The 13,769-nt window shown below is 38.4% G+C and overlaps 1 pseudogene; it reads right to left on the bottom strand.

The window, feature by feature from the left end:
* Window positions 1-248: 248 nt before the first annotated feature.
* Window positions 249-13,455, bottom strand: LOC110102943 (annotated as a pseudogene).
* Between the last annotated feature and the right edge of the window lie 314 nt (window positions 13,456-13,769).

Genomic DNA, 13,769 nt, shown 5'->3' with positions numbered 1-13,769 from the left:
TCTTCATTTGGAATAAACTTTCAGAAGTTGATTCCTTTTATTGGCAAAAAATTATAAAAATTGGCAGAAGACAAAGCACAACTACAATGAATACAACTGATGTGCAGAAATATAGTATAGAACATACAACAGCACGTTAAATTACGAAAGTATTTATTTGCGAAGTATTTTCATAGATTTATTTAGATTTTATTTGGGACAACTTTCTTATTACTTTCTAAAGTAGCTTTTTGGTACTAAAAAATTATTTTAAAAAACAATAAGAAAGCTGTCCCAAACGAAGCTTTAATCAAACAGACGTAAAAAAGTTTACAGGGTTTTTTTTTAAGTAATGCAACATTTCTCTGAATATGTTTTATGATTACAAACGATATAATCCAAGTTTATGGCAGAAGAACAAATCTCCACGTATAATATTTATCAGCACTTCAGTTTTGTAAACTGCACTACCTGCATAAAGCACGAAGATGAAGCTCTCCATCAATTTGGAGGGTTAACATGGACCTGTAATTGACAATTTGGTCGGCTGAAATCTCAAATTTGAAGTAGTACAGGAGAGTTGCAGCAAAAATCTTCATCTGCCTATAAGCAAAATCTTTTCCCAAACAGATGCGAGGTCCAGCCTTGCAAGAAGAAATGAAATTATCAATTCAGAATATTGCATAAATATCATTTCAATTCATGCATGCATGCTTATACTCTTATTATAGCTACTTAAAGCTTTTATTATTGCACTAAAAACCTATCAGATCTCAAAAAAATTTCTATCTCCGAAGCCATTTTTAGTCCAATCATACATGTAAATCAATTATATATATATAATATGTGTTTCAAACCTATCTTGAGCTAGAAATTGTTCCATTTTTCTAGAATCTACATGCACGCCCAGCATCCTCGTGGTCTTATGAAATGCTAACGCTGGTAATAGTCTTGGCCATAAAAAAGTATTTTGCCCGATATAAACTCATATTTAATGTGCATTCTATTGCTATCTATGGATATTCAGTCATAAGTTGATCATGTGGTCTAGCATATTGTGCCTTATATCATAGTTCTGTGTCAGAACATGTATATGGGTAGAGAGAGAGATTAACATCCAAGCTTTGTACAAAGGTCTATCATACACATAGATAAGAGAGTAATTGCAAGAATTGCAAAAGTTATGAGAGGCGTCCTTAAGGCTTCCTAGTTGAAATTAAATGATTACAACAATATTTGTCATCAGTTACATATGATGCCCTTCCCATTAATTATAGAAAGTGTTGATACAATATGATTAATATAAACTATATAGAATGTAGAGAGAGAGATTAACATCCAAGCTTTGTACAAAGGTCTATCATACACATAGATAAGAGAGTAATTGCAAGAATTGCAAAAGTTATGAGAGGCGTCCTTAAGGCTTCCTAGTTGAAATTAAATGATTACAACAATATTTGTCATCAGTTACATATGATGCCCTTCCCATTAATTATAGAAAGTGTTGCGTATCAATGATTAATATAAACTATATAGAATGAATTATGTAGAGAAGTTGAAAGAGCCTTATGACTAAGGAGCTAACTTCTAGAGATCTTTGGCTATCTTCATCTCCTTTGAGGAGAGGCCATAGACCAAAAAACTCAGTATATATCTTGGTGCCACTATCAAGAGTAAGAGTTAGTGTCAACGAGTATTGACCTTTTGAGGTAGGCGATGGCATGCATCAATGTTGTAACAACCCAAAGTTCTTAAACGAATTTATTTAAAAAGTCTAAAATTTTTTGAAGTATAATGCTGCAACGCTATGATTTTTTTAGCATCACGGCTCTAAGGGTTGTAGCACTAGGGCACTAGAATTCGATAGGATGGCATTGATGCTCTTTATTCTACAATAACTATAGAATGAGCATGCATCACTATAGTGCATTAGAAGGGAACTTCATAAAGGGGCTCAAACCAAAGATAAGTGCGTCAGTTAGAGCAATGAGGTCTCGTGACTTGGGGGAAGCTATGGAGCTAGCCCAGTTGATGGAACATCAGAAGCACCTAGAGAAGGGGGCTAGAGACTATAGTTCAAGAGGCTCGTATAAGATGACCACCACTATTTTAGCACCTAAGGTGCCAGCACTGAGAAGCCTGCGTTCGGGTTGACCCGAACCCGAAGCGGGTCGGGTTCGGGTCCAGTAAATCGACCTGTTTGTGAAAACGGGTCGGGTTCGGGTTGACCTGAATAGTGCCGGGTCATTTCCGGGTTCGACCCGAACCCGACCCGTGACCCGAAATTGACACCCCTACCTATAGGAGGGGGATTCAAAGGAAATTTTAAGATGCTCATTGAAAAGGAACTATAAGAGAAGAAGGTAATGAGATTATGCTTTAGATGTGATGAGAGGTACACATCGGGGCATAGGTGTAAGGACCTAACTTTTCAGGTTAACATTTTATGTGATAAAAAGGAAGCTGAGGAGGGAAGTAAGAGAGAGGCAAGGGTAGAAGAGGTGGAAGAGATGCTTCTTGACATGACAGAGGTCTCCTTAAACTCAGTGGTGGGATTTACCCTGAATCACACCATGAAAGTGAAAGGAGAAATAGTGAATAAAAAGGTGGTGGTGTTGATTGACAGTGAGGTTACCTATCTCCAACCAGGTCGTTGATCATTTGGGGGTGAAATTGGTGGACATAGGGAGTTATGAGGTGATGATCGGCAATAGGAAGGCGGAGACAAGAAGAGGAGTATGTAGAGGAGTAATTCTAATCATACAGGAGGTCCAAGTGAGAAAAGACTTCCTTCCATTGGAGTTGGGAAGTACTGATGTCATCTTGGAGATGAAATGATTACAAAATTTGGGGGATACCAAAGTCAATTGAGGAGAATTGATGATGGAGTTGATGGTGGAGAGAAGAAGGGTGGTGATTAGGAGAGATGCAATGTTGTCCAAAGCCATGGTATCTCTCAAAACCATATAGGAGATGGGAGGAGGATTCCTGGTGGAGCTGCAAAGCTTAGAGGGGATCAAATTGGAAAAAAGGGGGGCATTCCCCTATCAATAGAACAACTCATACATCAGTTCAATGAGGTCTTTCAGCCACCTCAAAGCTTACTACCACCGAGGGAGCAAAAACAGGCCATCTGATGAGGACATCGGAAGATCAACGGCTACGATCTGGAGTTTATTTTATTTTTGGTGTTCTTATGTACTAGTTTATTTTATATATTTTTTCCATTTTGCCCCTAGGGGTGCTCATATGGTGTTGTAGCCCGAAGGGCATTTTAGTATTTATTTCTTTTCTTTTCATGAGATCTATTTATAGGTTAGCTCTCTTATAATTTGGGATGATGAATGATGAATAAAATTTTAGCTTTCTTTGCTTGATTTTTAAGTGAGTTCTTGAGATGAGAGACCCTACGTAGGTGAAGCAATACCCGTCAACCTTTGGAGGATTACAAGGTTCGCGATTCTACAATCTCTTTGTGAGTTCTTGGTTCTTTTATTTTAGTCTTCATCTTCCTCTTCTCTCTTCCCTTATACTGCCACAATCCCCTCCCTATCTCCAATCAACCACCGGCTTTCACCTCCCCTTGCTCCAAACTCCGACCAAGCCAAATTCCCAAAGCTCCACTGCCAGCCACATGCTTTCCCTCTCCTTGAATGATGAATTAACTCATCATTAATATTTTCCTAAAATAACCTAAGTGATTTGGGAAATTAATCTCAACAATTTGAAATTCAAATTTTGAATTTCAAATAGTTTCCTAAATTATAAGGCCATATTAGGCAAGTCTTGAATCAAATCTCAATGTAATTTTAAATTGGGTTGGAATGATTTATCTCATCCCAAACTCCATTCCCTCCAAAATCCCTTCCTTCCTAATTTGGATTGTTTTTAATTTAGAAAGAATTTTGAATTCAAATTAATCAAGTTTGAATTTCAAATCTTTCATAATTAATTACACCATATTTGGAAACCCCCCTTCATTCAATCAATTAATCAATCATGAAATTAATTGATTAATTGCTCCATAACTCACATACATTGAACCTAGACACAAGTTCTCCTCCTCTCTCTCTTGGCTGAATTTCCCTTGTCCCCACCTAATTAAATCCCTTCCAAAAAGGGAAGCCTCCCCATTCAAATTAATTCAAAATTCTCTCCCTTCTCTATACCCGCCACCTCATCTCTCTCCTCTCATTAATTCCCCTTTCAATTCTCATCCCTAGCCACCTCCTCCCAAAACTCTTCTCACGTTTTGCTCCCTTACCAGAGATTCCTGCTGGCTGTCCCCATATTCCAGCCATTTTGGGTTGCTGTTCTGCACTGTTGAAGGACAGAGATTGCTGTCCAAAGGCTCCCAACACCCTATCAAAGATGTCCAAATTTCTTTCGAACATAGGGAGCTGTTGTCCAGATTTTCTCGGCATTGTTTAGATGCAGTCTAGACTATATTCCTTCTTGTCACCTTGCTATCCAGCAGAATTTTGGAGCTTGATTTGTTGTCCAGCTGACCAAAGATCTCTACTTGCGGCCCAAAGAACCAGCCCAGTTTGCTGTCCAGATTCTTGGACAAGTGTCATATGTATCCTGAGTATTGGAACCTTGAAAGATGTTATCCAGAAGCCTACGAGTTGCTGTGCAGAACTCCCAAGACCCAAAAGTTGTTGTCCAGACTACAGGGTGCTGTATAGAGATTTTGGCTTGCAATCCAGAACATTTCAGCAAAGTATTATGTTGTCCAGCCCACCAGAGAAGGGCTGGCTGCTATCCAATAGCAATCAAGAGGTCCGTGTTGTCTTCTCATTGGGTAAACTCTCCCTCCAAATCTCTTATTTTCCTAGTCCACTTCTCGCTTGTGGTTATTTTGGACTCATGAAGATCATATTAATTATCCTCTACTAAAACTTAGTAAGCTAGAGAGTTAAGTGAGGGATCATTGCATTGTGGCTAATCTTATTGTTAATCTAGGGATCTCTTGTTGAAAACCATCCATGTATGCAACGTTAGATTAATTGGTTGTTTTACGGTCTTAACTCCTATGCACTTGATTTAGCCTAAACTTGTCTTACCGCTCATTGTGCTTTCTTTTGTCGTTCAAAATCAATCCAAAGATTTAATTATTGTGATTTCTATAATTAAGCATGCAAACTCCCTAAGTTAATCATCCTTGCATGTATGTTTTACATCACCATCACCCTGAGAGAGGGGGTGTCACCAATTAGTGTTCAGCCTTATCATTATCCTGATATTCAGAATGAAAAAATTGAGAATCTAATTCGAGAAATGTCGGAGGTAGGTATCATCAGGTCAAGCAGGAGTCATTTTTTAGCCCAGTCTTACTAGTCAAGAAGAAGGATGGGAGCCGGAGATTCTTTGTGGACTACTGAGCCCTAAATAAGAAGACTAGTGATCGATGAGCTACTGGATGAGCTCTGTGGAGCAGTGTTATTCACCAAGATGGATCTGAGGTCACGATACCATCAGATTAGAATGAGAGAGAAAGATGCCCAGAAGATTGCATTTAGAACACACGAGGGACAGTATGAGTTCCTCGTAATGCCATTCGGCCTCACTAAAGCCCCTACTACTCTCCAGTCTCTTATGAATAAGGTATTCTGACTATATCTTTGAAAGTTTGTACTTATTTTTTTGTGGAATGTGATCATTATGCCATCTCATATATGCAGTAAATCTCATGGATGCATATAGTCGTTGTAGTCTCGAAATTATTGGAAAGTAGAACATCCTACTGACAGGCACATCCTTCTGCTTCCTTCTACTACCAGATTTTGGTTTAAACCTTAGTGCATTGCAATGACGGCATGCAATTTCTTAGAAATCTTCTTTAAAGTATAACATGCATTTATTGACACAACAATCTATCTTTGTGTATATCAAACCAAGTTTGAAAACTAACTTCTTTGTCCGATATAGATCTGTAGGAATTAAATTATCTATCAAATTAGTTTTCTTAAGCAGCCCAATGAATTGATTAAAATATTCACGAGCAACATTATATTTTTCCTTGATGCTTAACATCTTCACAGCAACAGATAACTCTGAGTGAGTGGTGCAACCTCTCCAAATTAGTTGCTGGGCAGCATGCAACAAATCATAAAAATTATGTGGCTCCTTATTCGGTATCTCTTATGTATTTTGTTCAAATTGTATTACAGTTGCATCATGAACTAATTCTTCAAGATTTGGTCGAATATTTTCAATCTCAGCTATATTAGTGCTTGTAGAAGGACCGCATTGATAATCAAATTGTGGCTCGTACTCACCATGAGAAGTCTAATACCAATACCGTGGAATGAATCCTTTGCGATACAGATCAACAGTTACATCATTTGGTGTTAGGTGCACTAGATTTTTATGTTTAGAACATGGACATCGAAACTTTCCTTCTGATATGAAGCTGGGTAGTTGTTTCGCTTGCTCAATGAAAATGTTCACCCCATTAATGAATTCATCTATTAATGTCTTTTATCCTTGAGATAATCGATTATACATCCAACTTCTTTGATTTCTAATATCCATAACCTACATATAAGAGCAAATAAGTAATAGATTTTCACTCAAGTAGATGTAAAACTGAATATATAGAGATATTAACATTAGAATTCAAGTGATGGTGAAATATATAAAGAATATCATCAGCAAAAAATATATAGCGGTAACTGCGTCGGATCTTTTGTAAATGTCTAGTGAGAACATCTACGACAAAAGTAAAAAGATATGGACTTAAGGCTTATCCTTGATGCAATCCAACTGAATAAGAAATTACTTTGTTAGACCACCTTATGTTTTAACACAAATAAAACCTAAAAGTAGTAGGTGATTCAATGCAAGGAAGTCGTTAAGGTGATTGTAGAAAATTATGATCAATTTGTATCCTATCTCAGAGGGTCAAGCCACTCATCCACCGAAGTATCTCATCTCTGCAACACTTATAACTCATTCGGCACCATAAAGCATTGCAAGTCTGACAACCATCTTATATAATTTTCACTTATGTTTGAGGGGGACTTTTCTATCACACTATAAGCCCGATGCATTCCTCCACTAACAATAACATCTCATTCGACACCATAAAGCATCTCATGACCTCTAGACTCTAAGGTTGATCTCATTCGGCACCATAAATCTATTACTACTAAAATTACACTTCATGTATTTGATTTTAGATCTACTTACCTGGAAGCCTCTAGACTCTAAGGTCGACCTCCATAATTCAACTTTTCTTTCAACTCCTTCTTTAGTCTTATCAACAAGAATAATATCATTAGCAAAAAGCATTGACCAGAAAACATCCTCTTGTAAATTTCTACTAAGAACATTCATGACCAACACAAAAAGATATACACTTAAAGATGATCCTTAATATAATCCAACTAAAATAAGAAAAATACTTAGGCCAAATCACCTTATTTTTTAACACAAGTAACAACTTTCACATATATATTTTTAACAACTTAAATATAAGTATAATCTTTTCTAGAATTCTCCAGAAAACTTCTCTTGAAAATTTATTATACGCTTTCTCTAAATCAATAAATATCATATATATATATATATATATATATATATATATATATATATCATCTTTATTATCTCTATATTTTTCCATCAAATCTCTTAATAAATGAATAAATTCCATAGTAGACCTACCCGACATGAATCCAAATTGATTTTGAGAAACTTTAGTATCACGTTGGAACCTATGCTCAATAATTATCTTGCATAGTTTTAAAGTATGACACATTAGCTTACTTGCTCTATAATTCGCAAGCTTTTTGTATGCCACCTTTATTCTTAAAAATAGGCGTTATTAACTATTTTTTGGGCAAGAACTTTCAATAGCACTCCTCTTGAAACTTTATCATATGCTTTCTTTAAATCTACAAATATCATATGTAGTTCCTCCTTACTCTCTCTATATTTGCCCATCAAACCTATCAAAAAATGTATGGCTTCCCATAATAGATCTACCCGGCATGAATCCAAAGAAATTACATGAAAAAAAAACTTACAATCGACGGGCAATCGACGGGAGGCGGAATGCGGCTTGCGGTCGGAAATGGAGCTCTCGCCGGCAAGGAAGGCTATGACCGTCGGCGACGTCCGGTGACCGTCAAGAGAGCTCGGCGACCTCGATCTATGGCGAGCGACGGAGGGCGACGAGGGAAACAGCGCAGATGTGAGAGAAACGAATGAAAGAAATGAGCATCCAGAGGGGATCGGGTTCATAAATAGGGTTTTTGCCGGTGGATTTTCCAGCGTCCAAGACGCCGGAAACAATTTAGGCGCAGAATGCTCCAGTTTTAAGTCATTGAGTCTAAAAACGTCGGCGTATTGTCCGCCGGTAACTACGCCGGCTATTTTCCGCCATAAAGTGCGTCGAAACCATTAAAATGCTGGTATATTCCGACGTGTTTACCGGCGCAGTAGACGTCGGCACCTTTCCGGCGTCATATCCGCCGGAAAAAACACCGTAAAATATCCTTCGCATTATGTGCCGCTACAGCCGTCGTATGTACCGACGCAAATTTTTCCGCCGGATTGAGACAATGTTAAAATGGACAAATATAGAGAAAGTAGCTGTGTGGAGTACTTGGACATGTAATATCTTAGGAGAAAGTAGCTGCCAATTAGGCCAAGATTGAGACAATGTTAAAATGGCATATACCTAAGAACCTGAGAGAGTATAGGGGTTTCCTTGGGTTGACGAATTATTACATAAGATTTGTGAGAGGATATAGTAGCATAGCCTGGACACAAATTGAGCTGTTGAAGAAGGATAATTTCTTATGGGGGGAGATGGCTACTCAGGCTTTTGAGAGGTTACAAAAGGCCATGACCATGGTACCAGTCCTAGCTTTACCTGATTTCAACTAGATTTTTGTGTTAGAGATGGATGCATCTGGGTATGGATTGGGGGAATTGCTTATGCAAAATTATAGACCCATAGCCTACTTCAGCTAAATATTAACAATTAGAGCTATGCTGAGGTTAGTTTATAAAAGGTAGTTGATGGCTATCATATTAGCCATTTCAAAGTAGCAGCCTTACTTATTGGGCCGATATTTTACTCTCAGGACAAACCAGAGGAGCTTGAAGCACTTGTTAGAATACAGTATGGTGACAGAAGAGCGTCAGAGGTAGCTGTCAAAGTTGTTAATCTATGACTTTGAGATATAGTATAAGCCATGATTAAAGAACAAGATGACTGCTATCTTATTTAGATGCATGGGGGAGCTTCAAGAGATGGCCATTTAGGTACGATTGAGAGTGGATTTAGAGGAAAGCGTGCATGATGAGGAGCTAAGGAAGATTATGATGGATTTACTAAGGGATGGGAGTAGCCACCCTGGTTATTCCCCAGAGGGAGAGAAATTACTATACCAAGGGAGATTATTGCTACCATGGACCTCAGTTCATAATCCCCACTTGTTGTAAGAGTTCCATAGGAATGCTTTTGAGGTCCATTCGGGTGTGCAGAAGACATACAAGAGACTAACAATATAATTATACTAGAAGGGGATGCATAAGGATGCGGAGGAGATGGTGGATAGGTGTAAGGTATGCCAAAGAAACAAGTACATATCTATGGCTCCAAGGGGACTACTTCGGCGGTTCGGCCCTCAGCTCTTCCAAACAGTTTATAGGAGGTCTGATGCAGACATCCAACGGTGAACGCTTATCTGAGGAAGAAACAAAGATCAACGGCCGAGATTATTCCACTTTTTCTTAATTTACAAATTGTATTTTTTATTTTATTTTATTTATGCATTTTCCGTTTGTACCCTCATTTGAGGGAGTAGTCTTATGTAAGCCCTAAGAGTATGTGTATCTTTTTTTAGTTTCTTTTATTTATAGGTTTATATATATAGGCCCTTTTCTATTATATTAGTATGATGGATGAATATTAAGAAGAAATTTTCTACACTTTGTTCTTGAGAGCTATGAGAGTGCTTAGGGCAGTGGAAGTCCCTATGTGAGGACAACGAAATACCCACCAGCCGCAGGAAGTCCCTATGTGTCCGAGCTCGTGGTTTGAAGTCCTTAGGTAAGGGCATCGTAGCACCCATCAGCCGTGACGGAAGCGTCCAAGCTCAGGGTTTTAGGTGATATATTAGTAAATATAGATGTTTAGGTGTTAAATATATATTTTCAATAGTTTTAGATGTTATGTATGTAAAAATCCTTAATTAAAATACATAACATCAAAGGAATATATTATTGGAAAGCATACCTGGAAGGCAGGAAATTTAAAAGGGCTTTCAGCAACAAATAGACCATCATTATTTAGCCACCTATCCGGACGGAATACCTCCGCATCATCACCCCATAGGAACTTCATTCTGCCCATGGGAAAAGGTTGGTAGTTCACCAAATCACCTTCTTTCAAGTCGAAACCATCTGGTAATGTATCATCTGAGAAACAATACTTCACGTCCTATGATGTTAGAAATCATGGAAACAAGTTATGCATTAATAGTACCATTCTTTTATGCGTGCTGATCAGTTCACATTATAGACTACAAATGCAAAAAGTTTACCAATGGGACTGCAGGATACAGTCTTAGTGTCTCGGTCAATGCAGCGTGAAGGTAATGCATTCCATTGAGAATTTCCTCCGTAAAAAACAAATGAAATTCATTCATCGACAAAGTCTCTTTTTCCATGATCGCATCTCTCACTTCTTGTGCAACTTTCTCTTGAACATTAGGATTCTTACAGAGCATGTAAAAAAAAAACATGAAAGTGTACCTGCAGTTGTATCCCTGCCAGCAAGCAGAAAATTCAACACAATATCTCTTAAATACTGGTAACTTATGGTCTCTGGATCCCTTTCCCTTTCCATTAGAAGCCTGGACAGTATGTCTTCTTTCAGCAGCTGCATCATGAGAATGTAAACTACAATAGGAAAAATAGAATCACATTACAAACACTAAAGGGCTGTTTGGTAGCAGGATTTAGGCCGGATTTGAGCGAAATTAAACCAAACGGCCTAAAATGCAAAACCAAATCTCATGGGAAACAAAATCTGTTGTAGAAGGAAAATTCCACCGATTTGCTCTAAATCCTAAATTTCCGAAATCCTCTATTTTGTCGGATTTATGAAATCCATGGGGCTAGAGAGAGTCCGCTTGGTAAATCCTACTCTATAGCCAAATAGTCACATGAGATTTAAAAGGATTTATCATGAATTTTACCAAACAATTTTTAGGATTTAAGCCTATCAGGATTTCCGAAATCCGGATTTAGAGGATTTACGAAATCCTACTTAAATCAAATCTGGGGTGCTACCAAACAGCCCCTAAGTTCACTTCCAACTTACAGCATCATCTTTCTTCTGCGATAGCTGCTCAATCTTCTCATTTATCACCTTATATACAAATTCGTCAATCAGCTTTCTATTTTTTCTCAACTGAGCTTCCAAACCAATGTTCAATGCCCTGCTAATTTTCCAGAAAACATCAAAGAATCGTCTAAGTGTTTGGCTGCTTGAATCATCAAAGGCCTTGGCAAAGATACTCCCTTCCTTGTTCGATCCTCCAAGAGTGTCAAGCTCAACCCCAAAACCCACTTTGAAGATGGAATCCATTGTTGACCTCATAAATAGGTTCTAAGGATTAATACAACCTTTAACAGTTAATCCTGCTTGAAAAAGTCAACTTGAATCCTGTATGAGTATTTACTTACTTGGATATCTATTATTTTGCTTGAATTTGCCGCCTCGGAAATTAGCACAGAAAGTTTGATCGCGTTGCTTCGAAAGACATGGCTGCTGTAATCTCTCAAAACTTTTGTTGAAAACTCTAAGCTTGATACTTTCCTCTGATGGCGCCACATGTCGCCGTCCACTGTGAAAATTCCATTCCCTAATAGATCCTTCATAATATCATTGACTATGTGTCCCTGCTTTAAATTTGTGTATGTATCTGTTACGAACTGGAGGATCAAGGGAAAAACACTCGAGCTCGCAAAAAAAAAGGCAGATTGAGAAGAAGACAGACATGTCGCAGTAAAAAAGATTGTTTACTCTAACGTGAGGAGGTGCAAGCGAGTCTAATCGACCCAAATTTGACTCGATAAAGAGAGTTTATCAAGCGTGAGTCAGCTCGGCTCACGAGCTTAGGTTTGAGCTCAAACTCTAGCTCGTCTGATAAATGAATAAACTCGAGCTCATCTAGTAAACGAGTTCCAGCTCGAGCTTGATAAGACGAGTTCCAGCTCGAGCTTGATAAGACGAAAAAAGAAATTTATGCTTCATTTGGAAAAGCGCTTGTACTGCTTTTTAAAACACTTTTTAATACAAAAAATTCAAATCTAATAATTTTTTACTAGAAAATTATTTTAAAAAGCAAGAAGAAAGCGGTCCCAAACGAAATCTTAATGCAAATACATAAAAAATTTTAATAAAAAATTGATTTAAGACTAAAAAAAAAAAGAAAGCAGACCTAAACAAGAACAATTATTACGTCCTCTGACCAGACGTAGAGCTACGTTCGGCCGCCAATAACATGTCGCCACGTGCTCTTACTCTTTACCACGCGGCCCGACGACTTGACCCAGACCGGAACCCGGGAATGCTGTGTTCGCGTATTGCTCGGCATTACTTGGTATTTGCTCGGCATTGCTTGAGAATAACGAGAAATACCGCTCTATGAAGACAAATACCGAGTAATACCGAGAAATACCGAATTGTACCGAGTTTTTTTAGAAAAACTCGGTATTTGCTCGGTATTGATTGATTTTGCTCGTATTGGTTATTGCCGAGCAAAATCGACCAATACCTAGCAATACCTAGCAAAATCGAGAAATACCGAGCCATCCTGGGTCCGTTCATGGTCGGGTTGTCGAGCCGCGCTGTAAATAGTTAGAACGCGTGGCGCGATTCTATTAGCGGCCGAACGTAGAGCTACGTCCTGTGATCGGACCAAATAAAAGTTCCTTAAACAAGGCCTTAGTAGCCAAAACTATTTTCTTCTTTATTGGCCACTTTAGATATCGAGCTTACTATCTTCTTCCCTTGGCATGATTCTCCTCTAGGAATCCATGATTACTCAAAACAACCCCATACGATTGATCTAATTCGAAATAAATACCTTTCCAAAGTTTGCAAAGTTGGTCTTAAGGATGTATTCAATGTTGATGGGATCGACAGTGTAAACGTAGTTGAAGAAGGGGGCGAGAATCCTGAAGGTTTTATAGCGACGGGAGAGATCAGTCTGGAAATCGGGTAACCGATGGAGGTTCAGAAGCTGGTGGAATATAGTGCCTGCGACGGGTGGGTAGTTCTTCTTCCTGAATAATAAGTTGACTATTGGCTTGAGGAGACAGACGGCGACCAGAAAGCAAGCGACTCCTACCGCCATGGCGAGGAGCTTCGCGTCTGCAACAAGTTCCATTACACAAGGCCCAACACGCTCAAGGGGAAGAAAATTTTAGGCTACTTCATGAAAGAACGCCGTGCTAAATATTTAGGGGGTGTTTGGTATATGATTTATTTCCCGTTTTAAGTAGGATTTACGGTAAATTCAGCCAAACGTAAAAAACGGTGCTGTAAATCCGGCAAATCCGTAAATCTAGGATTTGCATATTTACGCCGTAAATCCGGTAAATCCTTGTAAATCCAAATCCCGTCTCTACTCGTATTTATAGGATTTGACCGAAGAAACGCGCGAAAGGGAGAAAGTTACCTTCACAATCGAGTGAGCTCCCGTCGTTGCTTCAGATGAAAATGTTGTGACATCCGATCCGAAAGGAAGGGAACGTCGTCGAAG

Source organism: Dendrobium catenatum, unplaced genomic scaffold (genome assembly GCF_001605985.2).
Source record: "Dendrobium catenatum unplaced genomic scaffold, ASM160598v2 fragScaff_scaffold_315, whole genome shotgun sequence".
NCBI lineage: Eukaryota > Viridiplantae > Streptophyta > Magnoliopsida > Asparagales > Orchidaceae > Dendrobium > Dendrobium catenatum.
The sequence above is the reverse complement of the archived record's forward strand: the minus strand, read 5'-3'. Positions and strand labels throughout refer to the sequence as shown.